This window comes from Lissotriton helveticus, chromosome 4_1 (genome assembly GCF_964261635.1).
Source record: "Lissotriton helveticus chromosome 4_1, aLisHel1.1, whole genome shotgun sequence".
Lineage (NCBI taxonomy): Eukaryota > Metazoa > Chordata > Amphibia > Caudata > Salamandridae > Lissotriton > Lissotriton helveticus.
This window is the reverse complement of record NC_136063.1, coordinates 1856934058-1856956798: the sequence shown is the minus strand read 5'-3', so window position 1 is coordinate 1856956798 and position 22741 is coordinate 1856934058. Positions and strand designations below refer to the sequence as shown.

The 22741-nt window shown below is 43.0% G+C and overlaps 1 long non-coding RNA gene across 1 annotated transcript in view; it reads right to left on the bottom strand.

Moving 5' to 3' along the window:
- LOC144827711 (uncharacterized) overlaps positions 1-22741 on the bottom strand; it is a 94044-nt gene that overhangs the window by 57039 nt on the left and 14264 nt on the right. The window contains exon 2 of the long non-coding RNA XR_013610323.1: positions 16952-16990. This is a non-coding gene — a long non-coding RNA (uncharacterized LOC144827711). The remainder of the gene's footprint in view (positions 1-16951; positions 16991-22741) is intronic.

The window sequence follows — 22741 nt, the reverse complement described above, 5'->3', positions numbered from 1 at the left end:
GATGTTAAACCAATATAATGCAGTCCGCAGGCGCAGGTGAGTTTATATATTACATTGGTAGTATTGCAATTGCTAAATTTGTTCAAGTGCCATGTCTTACCGTTCACCAAATTCACACTTTTTGTTGTCTCCGTTAAATCACACACACCAAGCAGCCACCATCTGGGAAGTGCCTGCATCTGTGTACGTCAGGCAGGGCGTGCAATACGATGCTACAGCTCCAAATTAACAAATTTCAATTCCCAATAAGAGACTAAGCACGATCCATCTTATACTTATCTAATTTATGACCTCATAGGGAAGCAAGGACACTGGAGGCGATTCATTTCCAGATAGGAGGTTTTAAACTGAAACAAGGTTGAGCCCTGAGGAAGCCGATGGGTTAACAGTAACCTCGGCGAAACGCGTTGGCATTGGAGTTGGAAACAAATTAAATAAGAAGAAACATCCAAAGAGCTGTGTTGATTATTTTTGCAGTTTTTGTGGATTGTAAAAGACTGTTAATGTTGTGATAAGTGGTGTGCTACAATTTTTGTGATTTTTTAAGTATGCCAATTCTTTAAATTACCCAGTGAGAAGTGGGATGTTCTCTTCTCCCAAATTTGTTGTAAGCACCCAAGTATACTGTGGTAGAGATAAGATACTATAGTGTATTTCTACACAAGCATTATAGATCTCCTTTAGCACCCAGCGTTGAAGCACCACCTGGGAAGTGACCAGATGGTATGCCAGACTCTTTTGTACGTTGGATGGGGGCGGGTAATGACCAACCAGTTTCTCAAGTTGGAGGCTCTCATGAATGCAAACCTCGGGGGCAACATTTTGGAATCACTTGTGTTCAACAATGACCAGTGTTTTCTAATAATCTGTCGGATTCTTGTTGACATCGGGTCAAAAGTCGTAACTACTGGCAAACATCTCCTAATGCCTCTCGTTCATTTCCAGCAAGGCATCACAGGGAGTGTTAAGCCCTCTCTTTTCACCACCTTAGTTGGATATGCTCTGTTTTCAAGCTTTGTTACCAGCTCCTCAAACTGATCCATGTACATTTCTGTTGACGTATGTTAAAATGTTTGTGCCAGACCTCGGTGAGTGGTCGCCTTCGGTCAGGTGGTGAATGGCCTTCACCGGTGGCCTCCTGCCACGGACTCGACGCCCCTGTTTACCGCTCCTGTTATGTTATGTCAAAGTGACTTGTAAAGCACATGGCTACCTTGTCAGGTTTCCCAGCGCTGGCCTCCTCATTAACCCTGGGCGGTGAACTCCGCTCCGCTCGCGGAGTTTTCTGCACTCCGCGTTATGCGGAGATCGCGGAGTTCTGAAAAACTCCGCTTCGCGTTGTGGAGCAGAGTTTTTTCTTCGCTCGAGTTCATCAAAGTCAAGTTGGAAAATCAACATCCCGTTGAGATCTCTCAATGCGGGAGGGTTAGGTTTCTCATTGTGAGTGGTCGCGTATGCTTGCGACAGCTCACATTGAGAAACTGCCCGTTCGCATTGAGAAAGCTGCCGCTCAAGGAAAAATCTACTCGAGCGGCAGAAAAGGAAAGCAACGTCAGCTTGCACCGAGCATGGTGCCGTTTGCAATGATTGCACAATGCAGACAAGCTTCTGGCACTGTGCATTCACTGTGAATGGCATTTTTCTATCATACTCTGCCGCTTGCGGAGCTCCGCGTAGTGTGGCATAGTTTTTTTTGCACTTCACGGAGTTCCGCATAGTGGAACTCCGCCCAGGGTTACTCCTTATCAAACAAGAGTGCTCAATATATTAAATAGTATTATGCGGATGGAAACAGCCAGGTCTTGATAGTAAACCAACACAGCATATTATGCAGATGAAAACAACCAATTCTTCAGTTTCTTCATAAACACTCTGAGCGAATTAAAAGCTCTCAAGGAAAGTAGCAGACCGTTCCTCAATTTAGGACCAAGATATGCAAAAGACTGACCACCCTGCCAGGACTTCCTGATCCTGGGAATCATGGCCAGAATAAGTTGACTTGAACACAGAGCGTGGTTTGACGCATATTCAGACACCAGAGATCCTAAATACAGTGGCCCTGTATTCAAGGCCGGAGTAGGAACTCAAACCAGTCCTGGCAACTGAAATGAGCAGGTAGAACGGTGGAGGGGGTGCTCGTGGAAAACACTGCAGCTGATTTTGTTACAGGGGGCCGATATTGCAGAACCGGACCCCTGTAACAAAAACAGCCCACCGGGGTCCAAAACTGGTCCCCACCCAGGCTGCCTGGTGCCTGCTATGGCCAGTCCATCCCTGCCTGTATTAGCAAGGCACTTATGCATATAGCATAAAGTCTTTTATTGGAACCACTGCTCAATACACAGCCAGTGCAAAGTACAAAGCAAACTGGCTGTAGAAGTAAGCCTAGGTGGACGAAGAAGCACGTTTTAAACAATTTGAAGCCACTTTTGCAGAGATTTAAGAACATCCAGATATAGAGCGTTTCCGTAGTTCTGTAAGGCTGCCTGGTGCAGAACATGCAAAGTGTGCATAGCGGTTTGGCCGGCAATATAAAAGGACAGCAAAAGCGTCTTGCGCACTTGAAGTTGTCAAACCACTCCTTCCCTGCTATGTGAGCTGAGCAAGGACGACAAATAAAATGATAATATGAGTTATTATTATTTTATTTTTTGCCTTTTTGGCCAGCTCAGTGGGGCGATGCTCTTCTGCCTTAGTGGAGGAGCCACCACGGGCTGATTCTAAATGAACAAAAGGCACGCCCACAACTCGACTCTTGTGTCTGTGTGGGCCAGAAGACATGTATGTATCTGAAGGGGTGATGGTGAATTCATGCTGTGCCATGGATGTGTGGAGCCAGCCTCTCCCAGGCACAGGAGGGAGCTGTGTGCGTGCCTGCAACAAGTCATAACACTTGAACAGACTTTCAGTCAATTATATTGCACAACTATTCACTAAGCTACAACTTACAACAACAGCTTAATATTAATCACATAGATCCAGCGCGACACCAATTACTGATCAGGGATCAATACTTAATTAACATCATACTACAATGGCCCATACACATTCACCCAGAATCCCTGATATGCTGGGGTCAATTCATATCTACTTTCAATCCTTTTCTTTCATAGATTCTCACGTGACATCTGAGTATACATTTCTAACTTATACATCAACTTTCCTTCCATTTGGTCGCTGGACCAATTAATTGAATAGGTGATAGCAATGATAATGCTACCTAACTAACTTTTCAGTCAGCTAAATAATCACAGATTCTCGGTAAAGTTAATAATATTTTTTATCTCAAATATAAGATTGATGCTGAACTGCATATGGTCACAAAATACAAACAATGAATCTCACAAAGGGAGAGATAACATATGCAACTTCAAATGAATACAAACTCATCTATAAGCAAGGACTTTATGCAATGAAGGAGTGGATAGATTAAGAGACAAAGATTTCTGCAAAATCATATGCGGAAAAAAATACACCTAACAGGGGGATAGATGAAGAGACAATAGTTTCATCTAAATAATACTTATCAATATATCAATGACGGAGTGGATAGGTGAATAGATAAAAGTTTCAGAGACAAATTACATTTGTAAATAAGATTTCATAGCGAGTTAAACTAAATACAAACCTAATGGTCTGTAGAAAACCACCCCCTCTGCCTAGATGATGGTGGGGGTTCCCCAAAATAGAATCAGGGAACAAAGAATAAAAGGGACAGGAACAGGACAGTTCAGGAACAGCTAGGCCTCTCTGCAAACCAAAGGACAGCGACGCATCTCCCCTCTTTCTCTCCTGCCAGCCTAATCTTAAACCAGACCCCTAAAGGTACCCCAATTATACCCTAAAACGTACATGTCCATCCCACATTTATTGCAAACTTTCATGTAACTCGCAAGTGGATTGGTGGGTTTGGGAGGTGGCGTTGTCACACCAATGTGACTTTGCCCACTAGTCAGTTAATTTATTATTCCACATCCTTTCCCAGGGTTTGGTTCTCAGCTCGTTCTCAGGAATTCTACATATGATACAATTAAACAATCTTTATTCATAAAATGTTAGCATCATCCGCACAATGAGTCTCTGGTCCCACGACTGGGCACATCATTTGGCAGTCAATCGTCACATTGGCCTTCAACTCTTACATTTTTTTTGCAGTGCGCAGCACTTCTGCCTTGCCTCTGACAGATCGGATTTACTCCTCTGCTCACCCCCTCCCTCTTCAGCCAACTTAAGAAGGCGCTTCAACCAGCTCAATATATTAAATGAAATATGAACATTTATTAATTACATGTTAATACAATCTTCACTGTTTACAACCCACCTTTGTGTTATTCCCCATTAGTGTTAATTAGCATCAGCTTTTAGCAAAAAGCATCATAATTTATTATTTCAAAGCAAAATGTAACATGCAAACTAATAATGCACATGCGGCCTAATCATGCAATATGTCTCGTTTCTTACAAGGATTAAAGGTTACTACTCTTTTAAGTCTTTCATATAATATTTCATGTTAATTCATGCATGCGCAAAAGCAATTTCCTTTGTGTTTATGTAACGTGTACGTTAGTTTCTTATTACTACTTACTGTTAGTAGGTATAATGGGGGTATTAATTCGAGCAGGTTTCTTTTTGCGAAACCCTGCTACATCAGTCCCCCCTCTGATGGCTTTTAGAAGCCATCATAAAATACCTACCATACCAAATACCATCTTTCATTATTTAAAACTCAGTACTCTTTTTTATGCCACCCTCGTCTAAATCTTTCATCATATCATAGTATTCTCCTTTCATTACTTCTAATTCTATCTCTTCTCTTTTCTCTTCCTTGCTCTTCGTTGATTCTTTGATTATGTCACTTCTCTTCTTCCACTTACAACATTTATATGTTGTTATTATCACTAAAACTACGGTGGCTATGAAACAATTGGCATTATTATTTTTCCCAATAAACTACTTCCAAAAGTAGAAAACCATTTACTTACAGAAGAGAAACTCTTACCAAGTCTCTCCCAAACCTCATCAACTCCAGTTGGGTCAAATCTTTGTGTAATTTCGTAATATTCTTTATATATCCCTCAATTCCTTTACTTTTATCAGAGATATAAGTGCAGCAGTGTTGAGTTTCCAACATACCACAGACTTCAACCTCTTTTGCTAATAAAATATCAAGGGCAAGTCGATTTCACAAAACCATTGATCTGATTGCAACTATTTCCGTGTCAATCATCAACAATCCACCAGCAGTATTTGACAATAAACGATCAACCACTCTGGACAATTTTCGAATTCTTGTGTGAATTCAGAACTCCACCCAACTGAGGGTATCAGTGCACCAAAAATATCACCTACTAATTCTGAGAAACTTGCTCTCTTGTTACATGTTAGTACTTGTTTTACTTCATTCAATTTGTGATTGTTTCGGTTCATGTGATAGACCTTAGGATAGACAATAGCAAAATAGGAACTACCATACCAATGCGCAGGCAACCTATAATAGGCTTTTTTAGAAACACACATAATAGACTCCTAGAAAGACAGGATCAGTTCCACCCTTCAATCCCCAACCTCCTGTAATTTGGAAAGTATGCTTACATTCACTAGAACCAATGAAACAGTTGTTATAGTTAGTTTTCATTCTACACACATTTTTCCCTTCTGAGACCAGTCCAAGGACATTGCAGGGATGTCTCGCCCTTCTCATAATTTTCTTCTCTAAAAGCCTATGGTGGTACCTTTGATTTCTGTTCAGCAGCTTTCTTTTGGAAATGTTCTCTTCTATCTTCTACCATTTCTATGGAAATCTTTTCTTCAACCCGCAAGCTATAAGTCAAGTTGTTCTTATAAGCATATTCTATATCTAAAGTGTTATCGTGCATTCTTACTACTTAAAACTTTATTCAGTTCTTTAATAACAGGTATTTCTGAAAATACTAAATCTATATTGGAAAAGTGATATTGGAGCTTCCCGTCACGTAGAACACGTTGGTTAGTATACTGCAAGACACACCATATGTTAAAGGAAGGTGGTGATAGGTGACCCCCTCTGAGACAGACAAAGGTAATTGCTTGCACACATAGCAGCCATTGTGTTAATGTACTCATAAAGTAACTTAGTAAAGACATTTAACGAGAAATCACTAATTGATTTATCATGATGGAGAACGCTTCCATCAAATTGTACTACATTAGTATTTGGGGTTTCATTAGTGACATAATTCATTCTTTCATTTGTTACATCATTAGTATTGTTTCCTTTATCAGTTACCATTAGAATAGGTACAAGGACAGTTAATAATAACCACATGAGGGTTAATAGAAAAACTACATAAGCAAGCTTTAATACATCCACGTTTTAGACTAGATTCTGGAAGTTCAGTCACTTTTGCATTAGCCATTTTGTATTCGCTATCAAAAAATAAGATCTATCTAAAACTATAAAAATCCTAAATCTATTAAAAAAATATTCTAGAATATTTGGGTAATGCTACACTTCAATGCTTACTTCTTTACCCCCTTATTTTATTTAGATTTTTTTGAAGTCTTTAAAATGTTGTTTCTTTCAGTCAGCAAGGTTGCACCTTAATTTGTCACAATTCTCTTAAGGAGGCCTTAGTTTGATTTCATCAACTTGCTCAGTGTCAGAATTGTCCTTTTCTTCCCTTTGATCTGAGCTTTCAATTTCTTCCAAAATGACAGAGGTCCATTCAGGTGCTCTGTATTTATTGCTTGGAATTCTTACTCTTCATGTTTTCCGTACTAATTCTTCTCCTGACTTTTCTGGTTCTGTTTGACTTGAAACCTCATTACTTCGCTCTGGGCTTTTCTTTGATTTTCTCCTTACAAGGGAGTACTTTTGTGTCTGGCTCTCAAGTTCTTTTATTTGGCCTTTCTTCTACCTGTTCTGCTTCTTCCTGATTTTCTGCAACTTCTGTTTCTGTTGATTCAACAGTAATTTCACTTTAAACTGTGAACTCACTTCCCTTTGGTTCAACAACAGTCTCCCTTGTTTCTGGTTCAGCTGTGAATTCACCTTCTTCTGGATCAGTTGTGAACTCTCTTCCCTCTTGCTCAAAAGCTGTCTTGTGAGTCCTAGAGTCTGGAATCCACTCTACTTGACTTGTGCTCGGCTGTTCACCATCTGTTTCTTCATCAGAATCTGTTATTCTAGATTCTTCAGCTTCACACACTTCAGCAACTGGTCTTTGACTTTGTTTCACCAGTTGTTGCTCTTTTGGTCATTCAAGTGGATCTAGGATTCGTCTACTAGGGTTTGCATGAATCCAATTTGGCAAACCAGCACACTTCACTGTCGTTGTCGTCACTAGTATGATTTGATAGGGTCCGTTCCACCGGGTTTCTAAACACGATTTTCGCACGTGTTTCTTGACGAGAACCAATTCACCAGGACTCAGCTCATGAGCTGGATTTCCCTGTATTGTTGTGACATCTTCTTAAACCTGGTGAGACGCAGAACGTACCAATTCAGCTAATTCTCTGCAATAGTCAAGTACCAGATCATCAAATATACTCATCAGTTTGTTTGCTGGTATATATGCTTGTCTCATGGCTTTTCCCATTAGGATTTCACGAGGACTCAATCCCCTATTTTATCAGGAATACTTCTTAGACTCATCAATACAAGTGGTAAAGCATGAAGTCATTTCAGTAATGAAGTAGCAAAGACTTGTAAGGCCTCATCCCTATGCCGCCAAAGAAGGGGACGGGCAAGATGACCAGCAAGGTATCGGATTTCTTTTCAACACTCGACATAGCGCCCGACACTAAGGGGAGACGCGGGCGGGACAGCCATGTCTCTCACGAAGACGGATCTAATGACCATGCCTAAAGACTTTAAAACTGAACTACGCACCGAGCTCTGGCAGGACATTAAACCCTCCATTGACCAATTGAGATCGGACCTGACAAGTCGTCTGACCTGATCACCTCCAAACTACAAGCTGACGGACCTGCTTTTTGAATGCCTCGCAGCAGATCCATGGGAACTTTTTACCGAACTACCTACCCCCTTCCCCTCCCTGCTCTACTCCTCTCCTCTTTTCTGATACTAACCTTTGCCCCCACCTGTCCTTGCCCTAATCCCCACCCTGTTTACCTGTGAATTTCCAGCGTCATTTGAGAGCTAGCTATTTTGTCTGATGCCCGATGGAGCTACCTGGTTTAGCTATAGGGGAGACAGGTCGGGATTCCCTCCTTGGACGTCACCTACCCAGTCGGTCTTTAGCCAGACTTCCTTTCCTCTCTCCTGTCGTCTCTTCCCGCTTCCCCCCTCTATTTATATCTCTACTTCTCCCCTCTCTCAATATATTGAGACTGAACTTTTTTGTCTGATGCCCGATGGAGCTACCTGGTTTAGCTATAGGGGAGATGGGCCATGGATTCCCTCCTTGGTCGTCACCTACCCAGTCGGCCTTTATCAATCGAAGCATTTATTTAGCGCACTACTCACCCAGAGGGTCTCAAGGCGCTAGGGGAGGGGGTGTCCGCTACTGCTCGAACAGCCAGGTCTTGAGCTGCTTCCTGAAGGCAAGGTGGTCCTGGGTCAGGCGGAGGTGGGTCGGGAGGGAGTTCCAAGTCTTGGCGGCCAGGTAGGAGAAGGATCTTCCTCCTGTGGTGGCTCTTCGGATGCGGGGGACGGAGGCGAGGGCGTGGCCGGTCGATCGAAGCTGGCGTGTGGGGGCGTAGAAGTTGAGGCGGCTGTTGAGGTATCCTGGGCCTTGGTTGTGTAGGGCTTTGTGTGCGTGGGTGAGGAGCCGGAAGGTGATTCTCTTGTTGACCGGGAGCCAGTGCAGATCTCTCAGGTGTCTGGACATGTGTGGCTGCGTCGGGGGATGTCCAGGATGAGTCGTGCAGAGGCGTTCTGAATCCGCTGGAGTCTCTTCTGGAGTTTGGCGGTGGTTCCGGCGTAGAGGGAGTTGCCGTAGTCCAGACGGCTGGTGACGAGGGCCTGGGTGACCGTCTTCCTGGTCTCGGTGGGGATCCACCGGAAGATCTTACGTAGCATGTGCAGGATGTTGAAGCACGACGAGGAGACGGCGTTGACTTGTCTGGTCATGGAGAGAGAGGAGTCCAGGATGAAGCCCAGGTTGCGTGCGTGGTCTGTTGGTTTGGGTGCGCTGCCCAGGGCGGGGGGCCACCAGGAGTCATCCCAGGCGGAGGGTGAAGGTCCCAGGATGAGGACTTCCGTCTTGTCCGAATTCAGTTTCAGGCGGCTGTTCATCATCCACTTGGCTACGTCTGTCATCCCTTCATGTAGGTTGGCTCTGGCGGTGGCGGGGTCGTTGGTGAGGGAGAGGATCAGCTGGGTGTCGTCAGCGTAGCCTTTAGACAGATTTCATTTTGTCTCTCCTTGTTGTCTCTTCCCATATCCTCCCTTTCTCACCTTCCCTGTTCCCTCCCCTCTACGCTCCATTTATTTTGCCCTCCATGTTATTTAATGTTTCTCATTGAGACCTAGCTATTTGGCCAAAGCCCGGTGGAGCTACATGATAGCTATAGAGGAGATGGGTTTTGGGATTTCCACCTCGACCATCACCTACCCAGCCGGTCTCTGGACAGACTTTCCTTCGTCTTTCTGCCATATCTCCCTCCCATCCTGTTTTTATGCGATCCTCTTCCCTCGACACTTGAGACCGAACTACTTTGTCTGATGCCCAATGGAGCTACCTGGTTTAGCTATAGGGGAGAAGGACCGTGGATTCCCTCCTTGGTCGTCACCTACCCAGTCGGTCTTTAGACAGACTAGCTCTCGTCTCTACGGTTGTCCCTTCCCTTATCCTCACGTTCTCACCTCACCTACCCCCCACTTCCTTTCTCTCTCCTTTCTCTCCTCTCCTAATGTATGTCTGATGTAATGTTGTAATTGTTGATCTTTTTTCTGTTACACTGTTAAACCACATTGTTGCACTTCTTTTCGTCCCTCCTGTCGTCTCCTCTCGCATCTTCCCTCTATTTATGTCTCTCCTTCTCTCCTCTATTGAGACAGAACTTTTGTGTCTGATGCCCGATGGAGCTTTCTGGTTTAGCTATAGTTGAGATGGGCCGTGGATTCCTTCCTGGGTCCTCACCTACTCAGTCGGTCTTTAGTCGGTCTTTAGACAGACTTTCTTTTCGTCTCCCCTTATTTTCTCTTACCTTATCCTCCCTTTCTCACCTCCCCTGCCCCCTCCACTACTTTTCTCTCTCCCCTCTCTCCTCTCCTAATTGTATTACCTATTTTTTGGGGGATTTAATGTGTAATTGTTGAACTTTTTCTATTACATTGTTGATTCTCATGTAAAGCGCTCTGATACATCCGGGTCTAGCCAGAGCTATATGAAATTCTTTAAATAAATAAATAAAATAAAGTGAATGCACATACTTTCCCATACCTGGATTTTATAGTGCCATTGATTTGCTCAACCACTCCTGAGGCTTCTGGTCGATAGGCACAATGTAGCTTCTGTTCAATCTTAATTGCTGCACAAATCAATCTAATTATCTTATTATTAAAATGGGTTCCTCTATCTGTCTCTAAAGTGACTAGAATTCCGAATCTAGGAACCAGTTCTCGCAAAAGCAGTTCAGCCACAGTAAGGCTGTCATTTCTTCTCATGGGATAGGCTTCCACCCAGTGAGAGAACAAGCAGACAATAACTAACACATACTTCAACCCATCACATGGGGGAAGTTCGCTAAAGTCCAGTTAGAGTCGGGTAAATGGCCTCTTGCTCTACCAATTCCTTCCCCCAACTAACAACTGTCTTCCGGCCTGGATTTTGCTGCTGACAGGTAACGCACCTCTGGCAAAGGCTCTCTGCGATGACCCTGAACTTTTGGTTATACCATGACTGCCTGAAGAGACTTATCATTGCATCTCTTCAAATATGCGAAATTCCATGGTATACCCTGGCCATATGGGAAAGTAAAGAATCTGGCTTAACTGGTCTTTCTTCAATATAGACCCACAATTCGTCCTCTGCTCTCCTTCTACAGCCTGAATTACTCAAATGTTCCTTTTTTCATCTTCACTTGCCTCTTCTTGCATTTGTCTAACTTCATCCCAAGTTTCAAATGTGGTTGTGAACATAAGATGGCATTCGGTATTTCCTCTTTCAATTGACCTGTTTAAAGCCATTACATTTTGTGCACAGAAAAGTGCTATTTGGTCAGCATATCTGTTGCCCTTCATCACATAATCCTCTCCTGGTTTATGTGAGGCACATTTGACCACTGCAATTCTTTTGAGCAATTGTGAAGAATCCAATAATTCTTTTACAGTGTTGCTGTTTCTAAAAGGGGAACCTGAAGAAGTAAGAAATCTCCTTTGCATCCATAGCTGTCCAAAATCATGGACACTCTCAAACCCATATAGTACTTGTTACTATCAGGCCTTTGGTAATTTTGAACCCTCTAATCAGAGCTATCAATTCAGCTATTTGGGCGGAGTTTACTCCTTTTAGACAGGATACTTCAAGAACCCCTGCTAAGATGCAAACAGCATAGGCAGTGCATAATTTGCCTTGTTCGTTTCTCAAACATGATCCATCAACAAATATTTCACATTCTGATTCTTCCAACGGACTGTCTTCTATGTCTGGTCTAGGTTTGGTACACAATTCTGTCACATCCAAACATCATGATTCGCTTCTTTTCTCTCACTTCTTCACAACGATAATTCGGCAAAAGAGTTGCCGGATATACAGTTGTACACCTAACCAAAGTCACATTTTCAGCACCCAGAATAAATTACTCTTTCATACTTAGTCAACCGACTAGAAGTTAAATACTGTGTCCTGGTACGCGACAAAAGAATCTCAACAGAATGTGGCACATACAGCTTGACTGGATATCCCATCACAATCGGTTCACTTTGTTCAAGACTCACACAAGTGGCGGCTCCTGCTTTCAAAGAGCCTGGTAATGCTGCAGCCCCTGAATCCAAAGTAGCAGAAAGAAAAGGCTACTGTATTTCATGCCATTCCATGTTTCTGAGTTAGGATTGAAAGTGCACATCCATCTCTCTCACAACAGTACAATGCAAATTCCTTTGTATAATCTGGCATACCTAATGCAGGTGGTCAACAAAGACTGCTTCTCAATTTTGGAAAAGCACCCATACTTTCATCATCCAGAACAATCGGTTCTTTCACATCCTCTCGTGTCAACCTCTGTAGAGGTTTTGTAATCAGTGAAAAACCACTGATCCACTGCCAACAGTATCCAACCATTCACAAAAACATTTGTACTTCTTTCTGAGTTTTGAGCGGATTCATCTGTTTGATCACATTGATTCTTTCTGGGTCACTTTTCTAACTCCTTTTTCTATTTTGTGTCATAGGTACTGTACTTCCTGTTTACAAAATTGTAATTTTGCTGAGGACACTTTGTGTTCTTCTTCTACCAAATGGTTCAATAGGGCAACTGTGTCTGTCACACATGCTTCTTGAGTCTGTGATGCCACCAATAGGTCATCAGTGTATTGAACCAAAACCAAATTTCCTGGCATGACTAAAGTCTCCAGACATTTTTTCAAAATCTGATTAAAGATTGAGGGACTCAGTGCACCTTTGAGAAACTCGGCACCATGCCAAAACACGGTGTCCGAACCAAAAACCAAATAAATACTGGCTTTCCAAATACAAAGGAATTGAGAAAAATGCTTGCCACAAATCAATCACTGTGTACCATTCAGCATCAAAGGGAATTTGATAAAGGATCACTGCTGGATTTAGCACAATTGGACAACAAGGTACTACAATTTTATTAATGTTTCTTAAATCCTGCACTACTCTGTATTTTCCGTTGGGCTTTATAATTCCTATAATGGGCAAATTACAAGGACTGCTCAGAATTTCTTTTAGAATTCCCTGTTCAATCATTTGGTCTGTCACAGGAGCAACTCCTGCCATTACTCTGGACTCATGTTGTACTGAGGTGTGTTTGGATGTACAGCACCCTCTTTTACTGCAATCTAAATCGGATCTACATTTGTCATTAGGCCAATTTCCTTTCCTGTGATATCCCACACATCCGATCTTACTGCACTTTTCAACTCATCAAGCAGATTCTCTTCTGTCACAAGTGAAAACAACTCATCCACTTCTGTCCCTTGCTTCGCGAGCATCATTTTAAATTTGACATCCTCATCAGGTGTCTGAAATGCAATACCATCCGGTGTACAATAGATGGTGCAGTTCATTTTACACAATAAAACCTTACCTAAGAGATTTACTGGACTCGAGTCACATACCACAAACCGATGCATATCTCTGAAATTTCCAATATGAACTTCAATTGGGTTTGTGACTGGCATTCTTGTATGCTTGCTTCCTCCCCCCTCAGGCACCGTCATTGAGATGAGTCTGAATCACTCCCATTGGATTGCACCCAATACTGCAGAGCCACACCTCGATTCTTACTAATCTGGTTACCTCCGTGATATCCAGTTTTCTCACTGTACCTCTGTACTTGAGCATTCACATTATTTGGTATGGGAGCTTGTGGCACCTGTAACTGTGGGGTAACTATCTGCTGCTGCTGTTGCTGCTGTTGATTTACACCCACCTCATTCTGCATCTGTGAAATTAAATTTTGATTTGCCCCGTTATTCTTTTGGCAGATCTACACTCGTTCTTCCATTGTCAATGCTTTCCACACACATGACAAGGCCATTTCTTCATAGCTTCCTCTCTACTCATTTTACCTCTGACTCTACCTCCACTGGATACCTGACCTTTCTGATTCTGACCATTCATCTGGTATCCTGTTTGATTATTACTGTTTTCTTGCTCGCTGCTACCTTCACTTGCGCCCACATCATTTTCTCTTTCAACTTTTTATGCTTGGAGTCAGTTTCATCACTACAATACTTTGCATACCTTAGGATCTCATCCACTGTTTTGCTTTGCCAACATATGAAATGTTGCTGTATCATAGTACTAATCTCTGGTCTGATTCCAAACACAAAACGATACACAAAATGTCCAATATCCTTGCCTCCAATATTCTTTAACCCACTGTACTGCTTGAAGACTTGCAATAACCTTTCATAATAGGCATGCACTGATTCCTTTTGTTCTTGGGTCGTTCTGTCAATTTTAACCCATTCTGTTTCTTTCTGAGAAATTTTTATTTTCAAATAAGTGATTACCTGATTATATTTTTTCATTACCTCCTCTGATTTTGTACCTGTTTTATGGCCTCTAGCATATTCACCTTTTGGCCAATCAACAGTGATCTTACACTCTGTCCATAAATCAGCTGGAACAACAATCTCAAACAATCCATCTAAATCTCCTAACAAAACCTTTGAAACCTTCACAAACCTTTCTACCTGTTTGTACCACTCAACTGTTTTTTCTCTTAATCTGAGAAAATCGTTTGTGAAGGGCAATATATCCTGTCTTGTCCAAGAAACATGAACATACCCACCACCTGGAACTTCTCTCATTGGACACACCCTTTCAACGTGCTCTGTGTCTTTCATGGGAAACATAGACCCTCCTTTACTATCTGCTTCTTCCTTCTTTCTCGTCATCTATTTTTCCAATGTTCTACATCTCCCCATTTCTTCAAAATATTAATTATTTCTTTTATTTGCAAACTTTTTCCAGATGTATTTAAACTCTCTAAATCCTTGTCAGTAAAAGCCAATCCATATGATTTTTGCAACACTTTCGACTTCTCTATGTCTACTCCATACTCAGTAGCAGCTTCTGATATTTTTTCATGAAGATTCTTTGCTCTGAAAGTAATACTTTTACACAAAAACAACAACTCTTCATCTTGGTAAGCCCCTAATCTGTCTGAACTAATTTTACCAATTATCATTTCCTCCAAATCCACTGTTAATTGGCACACATTTATACTCTGAGGTTGAGGTTTCGGCTTAGTCATTCATTTTATCCAATTATTTAATTCTTCTGGTGAAGGACCCGCTGAACTCCCAGCTACTGGAGTGACATTTGGCACTATCTTCCTTGGATCTATTTGTATGCTTCTTCTAGGGATCTCAGTTATCAACTCACAAACCGGAAGATGTAAAAAAGTATTATTCACATTTGCCTATCCATCCTCATTCGCTCCACTCCTGATACTACTTTCTGGAAGAGCCAATGCATGTACTTTTGATACATTCTGTCTTTCTCCATAGAATGGAACTACAGGACCAATTCTTACCAGTAAGGTCAGTGCTTCTGCAATCAGACTCAACTGATTCAATTTCTGGACCTGCTCCAACTTTGCCTTATTCAACAGATTTGCTTCATTTTCACGCACTATATCTGAAACTTCAGGAGTTATTGGTGTTCCCATTTGTGGTGCACTTGGAGTCACCACCCCTAAATTCTCTTCATAAGGTGCAGGTCTTTTGTTCATAGTGACTTCTAACAATTCATTGTCTTAGGAATCATTCATATCTTCCCCTACACTCGGACTCTCTATATTTTTCCTTTTCTCTTTACATCTGCTCATCTACTGTTAAAACTGGGTACAACCCTTCGGTTAACACAACTCTCTCCATCTTTTCAGCTTTTCTTCCTTACTCTCAAATGGGTTTCTAAACATCATACGCCTGTAACCCCTGTTCCCAATTCTGTATCTTTCTCTCTCAAATGCCTCAACTTCCCATTCTTCCAATGCTTCATACTGCGTCATTCTAGGATTCGGTACTAATGAATTCATTTGGTTTCTCAAATTCTGCAAAATTCTTACATTAAGGGGTCGATTCCGAATCGGTAAAATCCCCTACGAATAGCCGTACGGAGCATTTTTCCCATACGAATCGTACACCTTCAACGTCCCCGTACGTACGATGAAGTACGATCCGAACCGAAGCAGATTTTCGTACGAATGGTACGAAAGACCATATGACTTAAAAATACGTACAAATCGCATTCGGTACACGCAATACCCGACGTCCGTACGGATCGAAGAAGCTTTTTCCGACCTAGCAAGTACGATTTGTTACGACAACACTCTGTACGACTCTTTAAAACGTCCGTAAAAGCAGATTTCGACTCGAACCACGTGCGAAACAGACCCCCACGAGTACACCCCATGAATGCAGGGATATGGTGCGTAGGGGTACAGAGCATAGGGGTATGGTGCTTAGGAGTATGATGGATCGGGGTACGGTGCGTAGGGGTACGGTGCATAGGGGTACGGTGCATAGGTGTACGATGCTTAGGGGTACAGAGCATAGGGGTACAGTGCGTACCGCAATGATTACAGGGATACGGTGCATATGTGAATGTGTGGCTCTCCGTACGAATTGCTCATACGACATTTTCCGTACGAATCGCGTTCTCGGTCCCCGGTCCGGATCGTACTTGTCGGGTCGTACAGCAAGTTTACGATTCGCACGGTTCACTGTGAGGGTCCGTATCATACGGATTTTCCCTTGCTATTCATACGGTTCACAGAGATTCAGACGTATCTTTTTCCTACGGATCCTACTACGCGATTCAGACGGATTTGTACGATTCGTAGGGAAACGGCTACGAATTCGAATCGTCGTACGGATTAGTTTCCCGAATCGGAATCGACCCCTAAATGTACCATGGTATGGAAAAGCTATAAAGCCATCATCCTTGGTATACTCCATCCAATTCTCTAACCCAGTGCTTTAAATAGAAACAAATAAGTGCAGGTACTCATTAAATTGAGCTAGGGGCGTGGTAATGGGCGGGGTTAGAGGCGGGGTGAGACATGTTGATACAAAAACACTTCTGTTGAGTATTCATTTTGCCCTTGATAGTCGTCTCAATCTTTTCATATGTGCAGAGAAGGGCATTTACACCAGTTGCAGGACATATCAAAACATGAGAGAAATATCTGAAAAAAAACAAAATGTGCTAACTCATAACACAAAATGAATGTCAAACACCACATGTTAATATGTCCTTGTTTCATAATAGTTGCAGCTTTTTAATGTCATACTGTTCCTACTTACTTGCAGTTTCAGTTTCAGACGTCTTTATTTCGAATAATTCTTCATAAAAGACAACAAATAAAATATATACAAAATACAACATTAAAAATACAATTCATTCAAAATACAATTCATTCATTACACGCTAAAATTCAATTAAATGGTATCGAAAAGACGTTCTAAAAGTCAATAAAAGTTTACAGTTCATTCATAGTAACAAGATTATATGATAAATTCCTACATCAACCTCATTTTTCACCAAGTAAGTAAGTGCCTAAGTGCCTAGCTCTAATGGTCCAAGCCCATCCTAGCAATTAGGCCATGCCTACGGACACCCACTTCTGTAGTATTAAATCTTAACACACCAAGAGCTTCCTCACACACCCGTAAGTTAATCCTCCTGCAAATGGGCTTAAGCCACTTGCGACGGGGTGCGGAGTAAGCTGGACATACAAAGAGGAGATGGCCGATGGATTTCTTTTGCTCACTACACCAGGGACAGTACATGGTTGATTGGTTGTGCCATTTGTTTGTAAACTCCCTTACTGGTAGCGTGCCGACTCTAAATTGGTGATATAGTTTTCTATCAAGACTTTTGGTAATATTGTCCCAATAGGTCTCAGTATAGGGGGTCCACCTTGTGGAGCAAGAAAAGACCAGTCAAATTCGGGGTCTGTGAGAGCAAAACAAGATCTTCTTTTACAGTAGCCCAATATAGTAGTTTGAATTCTTTTTTCGACGGGAATACCTGGTTTCCCGGATCTGACCTCTGTAAATTAAGACCCATTTTTTGAAGTATGGACTTCACTTCCTTGAACCAAGGTAGGTTTCCTGACCCTATTAACGATCTCACATCCAGAATCTCGTTTGCAAACATAGATAAATCTGGTGTGGACCAGATGCGTCTCCACTGGGCTACCACCCTATATCGAGCCTGATCTCTAATGGAATGACAGCCCATATCTAACATAAGGGGAAGTATCGGTGTTGATTGTGGGAGTCCTACCAAGCTACGGAGGAACTTATTTTGGATTTTAGCTAGTGTTGCAAGATCTACACTACCCCATAAATCCGAGCCATTAAGGATGCCTGAGCTAATTTTTGCATTGTAGATCTTTAATGCTGGCAGGACTCTTTTAGTTTGGGAGCATCGCTGCTCTTTAACCAGGCAACCCGATAAACGGGCACATTTTAAACAAAGGGCCTCGATCTGCTCCTTCCAACGTAGCCTGTAGTCTATAACCACCCCTAAATAGGTCATCACCCCTACTTGCTCTAAGGTGATACCATTCATTGTAACTTGACCCCGTAATGGTTTGTTCTTAGTTAAGACCATGAATTTGGTTTTAGATACATTGATCTCAAGGTCGTTAATTTTGCAGAACTCCACAAATTTGTTTATTGCGGTCTGAAGTCCCACCTGTGTTTTTGCCAAAATCAACGTGTCATCTGCAAAAATTAGGAGGGGAAACCTTGTCCCACCCAATACTGGCGCATCGGTCGGGGTATCTGTTAGGAACTGCACTACTTGGTTTATGAAAAGTAAAAAAAAGTTGGTGCCAAGACGCACCCTTGTCTTACACCACGAGTCACTGGGAAAGGCTCCGTCACCTGCCCCTGACCACCCCATCTTACTCTGGCGAAATTATTGTCATGCAGCCTAATGGTTAGCTCGAGAAGTTCAGGTGGCATTCCCATTCTTCTTAAGGCCGCCCACATCTTCTCTCTATGGACCAAATCGAACGCGAATTTGAGGTCCACGAACGCTGCATAGATAGTGCCCTCGCCTAGGTGCACTGTCTTCCAGTATATCAGAATAAATCTGAGCACTTGGTCGACAGTGCTTGTACTTGGCCTGAAGCCAGCTTGCATCGGGGACAAGATGTTTTCCTCGTTCATCCAAGTCTGGATTCTACCCAAAAGCATTCTAGCTATAACTTTCTGCAGGGCGTCTATAAGACTTATAGGACGATAGTTCCCTGGGAGGGACTTGTCGCCTTTTTTAAAGACAGGAAGGATTTCGGCCCCTTTCCAGGAGCCTGGTACCCTGGCGCCTTTGGCGATGGCATTCGCCAAAGTGGTAATATAAGGAGCCCAGTTATCCAAATCATGCTTAAAGAGATCCGCTGGGACGCAGTCCATACCGGGCGCTTTGCCTGCTTGGACCAACCTTAATGCATTCACCGCCTCGATGTTATTAAAGACTAGGGGCCCACTAATAGCTTTCAGTAGGGGTGACAAAACACTCTCCCCTGCATCGTTTCTTCCGGTCGCCGTGCTGCAGAACTGGGATGAAAAATACTCAACCCAGTCCTCAGCAGAGACATGGTTTACTGGGGTTTCCCGGATCTGACCTCTGTAAATTAAGACCCATTTTTTGAAGTATGGACTTCACTTCCTTGAACCAAGGTAGGTTTCCTGACCCTATTAACGATCTCACATCCAGAATCTCGTTTGCAAACATAGATAAATCTGGTGTGGACCAGATGCGTCTCCACTGGGCTACCATCCTATATCGAGCCTGATCTCTAATGGAATGACAGCCCATATCTAACATAAGGGGAAGTATCGGTGTTGATTGTGGGAGTCCTACCAAGCTACGGAGGAACTTATTTTGGATTTTAGCTAGTGTTGCAAGATCTACACTACCCCATAAATCCGAGCCATTAAGGATGCCTGAGCTAATTTTTGCATTGTAGATCTTTAATGCTGGCAGGACTCTTTTAGTTTGGGAGCATCGCTGCTCTTTAACCAGGCAACCCGATAAACGGGCACATTTTAAACAAAGGGCCTCGATCTGCTCCTTCCAACGTAGCCTGTAGTCTATAACCACCCCTAAATAGGTCATCACCCCTACTTGCTCTAAGGTGATACCATTCATTGTAACTTGACCCCGTAATGGTTTGTTCTTAGTTAAGACCATGAATTTGGTTTTAGATACATTGATCTCAAGGTCGTTAATTTTGCAGAACTCCACAAATTTGTTTATTGCGGTCTGAAGTCCCACCTGTGTTTTTGCCAAAATCAACGTGTCATCTGCAAAAATTAGGAGGGGAAACCTTGTCCCACCCAATACTGGCGCATCGGTCGGGGTATCTGTTAGGAACTGCACTACTTGGTTTATGAAAAGTAAAAAAAAGTTGGTGCCAAGACGCACCCTTGTCTTACACCACGAGTCACTGGGAAAGGCTCCGTCACCTGCCCCTGACCACCCCATCTTACTCTGGCGAAATTATTGTCATGCAGCCTAATGGTTAGCTCGAGAAGTTCAGGTGGCATTCCCATTCTTCTTAAGGCCGCCCACATCTTCTCTCTATGGACCAAATCGAACGCGAATTTGAGGTCCACGAACGCTGCATAGATAGTGCCCTCGCCTAGGTGCACTGTCTTCCAGTATATCAGAATAAATCTGAGCACTTGGTCGACAGTGCTTGTACTTGGCCTGAAGCCAGCTTGCATCGGGGACAAGATGTTTTCCTCGTTCATCCAAGTCTGGATTCTACCCAAAAGCATTCTAGCTATAACTTTCTGCAGGGCGTCTATAAGACTTATAGGACGATAGTTCCCTGGGAGGGACTTGTCGCCTTTTTTAAAGACAGGAAGGATTTCGGCCCCTTTCCAGGAGCCTGGTACCCTGGCGCCTTTGGCGATGGCATTCGCCAAAGTGGTAATATAAGGAGCCCAGTTATCCAAATCATGCTTAAAGAGATCCGCTGGGACGCAGTCCATACCGGGCGCTTTGCCTGCTTGGACCAACCTTAATGCATTCACCGCCTCGATGTTATTAAAGACTAGGGGCCCACTAATAGCTTTCAGTAGGGGTGACAAAACACTCTCCCCTGCATCGTTTCTTCCGGTCGCCGTGCTGCAGAACTGGGATGAAAAATACTCAACCCAGTCCTCAGCAGAGACATGGTTTACTGGGGTTTGCAGGTCCCTTGGTCCACCCCACTTCACTACCTGCCAAAATTTGAGCTGATTTGAGGACAAACTGGCCTCGTAAAGTTCCAACCAGCAATGATCATCCCATGATTTCTTCGCATACTTTAGAGCTTTCTTATATCTCGCCCTTTCCACTTGAATAGCTGATGTCACCCTAGTTTTAATAGCAGCGATCAGGGAACTATGAGCCTGACGGCAGGTTTTGTCTTACCATTTGGTACCCGAAAAATTCCCACCGGTTTTCACTGGAATCCCAGATTTTGTAAAAAATGTTTTTAGTTTATCAAAAAGAGACTCGTGAATGGTGCTAATTTGCTCAAGTGACCCCAGTTCATCGAATGCTGATCTGGCTTTAATGACCGCCGCTGACACTTCTTGTGAAATTTTAACGACTGTGACTGGGTCGTCCAGGACCCTACACCAACGGACCCTACGACAATCGTTAGTGAGGATGGTCTCTGCTGTGATACAGTTTGTTACATTTCGTCTAACCAGACCACCATCAACTTTCAGGTTAATAGCCAAGGGATTATGGTCGCTTTCTGGTCTTACAATTATTTCCATATCCCCTAGTAGTGTCCAGAACTCCATTTTGATTAAAAAATAGTCAATGCGACTAGTACTGGAGCCATTGTCAAAAGTGGCCTTTCCAACCAAATCTGATGTCGTCCTTCCATTTGCTGCCCTTAAACCCCACTCCAAACACAAGCCAAGCCACTGTAATACAGCCTCTGTAACCTTTTTAACTGGTGCTATGACAAGACTGGGGATATTCCATAACTGATCAATCTCTCCATAACAACCGTCATCCAAACTGGGCAATGGTTTGAATGTACAGTTTAGATCCCCTGCCGCTGTTACACACTTGTCTCTGCCAATTGTATTCAATAAGAGGTCTAAGTCCTCAATAATTGCAGGGCTCTTTCCTCCTGGTAGTCCCCTTGCATATATGTTAATTATATACAGATCCTGATGGTTTGCTCTGCTAAGTTTTAGCCCCAATATATCAGCGTTTTGGGTAAACAATACGAGTGGCCTAAAGCATAGGGATTGTCTGATCCAAATAACAAGCCCACCTGGCGGTCGTCCCTTTATCCCCTTAAAGGCAGGTTTAAAAAAGTTTAAGTAACCAAAACGAAAAACTGCATCGGTTGTCCAACTTTCTTGAAATATTAGGATATCGTAATGATCTAGGAAGTCCCCCCATTCTGCCCCATCCAATTTCCCTTTCAACCCTGCAATGTTCCAAGAGGCTATCTTGAGAGTATGCGCCTGATCTGTTGGTTCATTAGGAATTGAAGCAATGTGCCCCCTACTTCTCTCTTCTATTAATGACCTACTTTCAGATCCCTCTGCCAAATGGCTGCCAGTTGGGCCATCTCCTAACAGTTCCCCCATTAAAACTTCTGCAACAATACTTGGGCTTTGAATGCTACTAACCACCTCCAATACGTGTGGGGAGTAAGGGGACTCTTGTCTGCATGTTGGTCTGGGCACTCTAATATTGTTATCGGCTGACCCCCAATCGAGTCAGTCAACTCCATCCAGCTCGCTTAACGGTGCAAATCGATTTGAAAGGTGAGGCAAGAACATAGGGTAAGTGGCCACGTCGGGGGGATATCTTCCTCTGGGTCTATTATTGTGATAGGATGGCTTTTGGCGGGGATAATCACTAGGTTTGTCAAGTTTAGGATAGAAATAGTAGAGAGAAAGTGTTTGAACATCGCCCACCCTTCCAAATCTTGGTTCCCTACGAATAAAGTCCACCACCCAGGGCTCCCTGAAACTAACAACTATACAATCCCCCTCTAGATCTTTTTCGCTGTAACCCACCCAGTCCACTCTCCGAACATTAAGGATCTCTGCTTT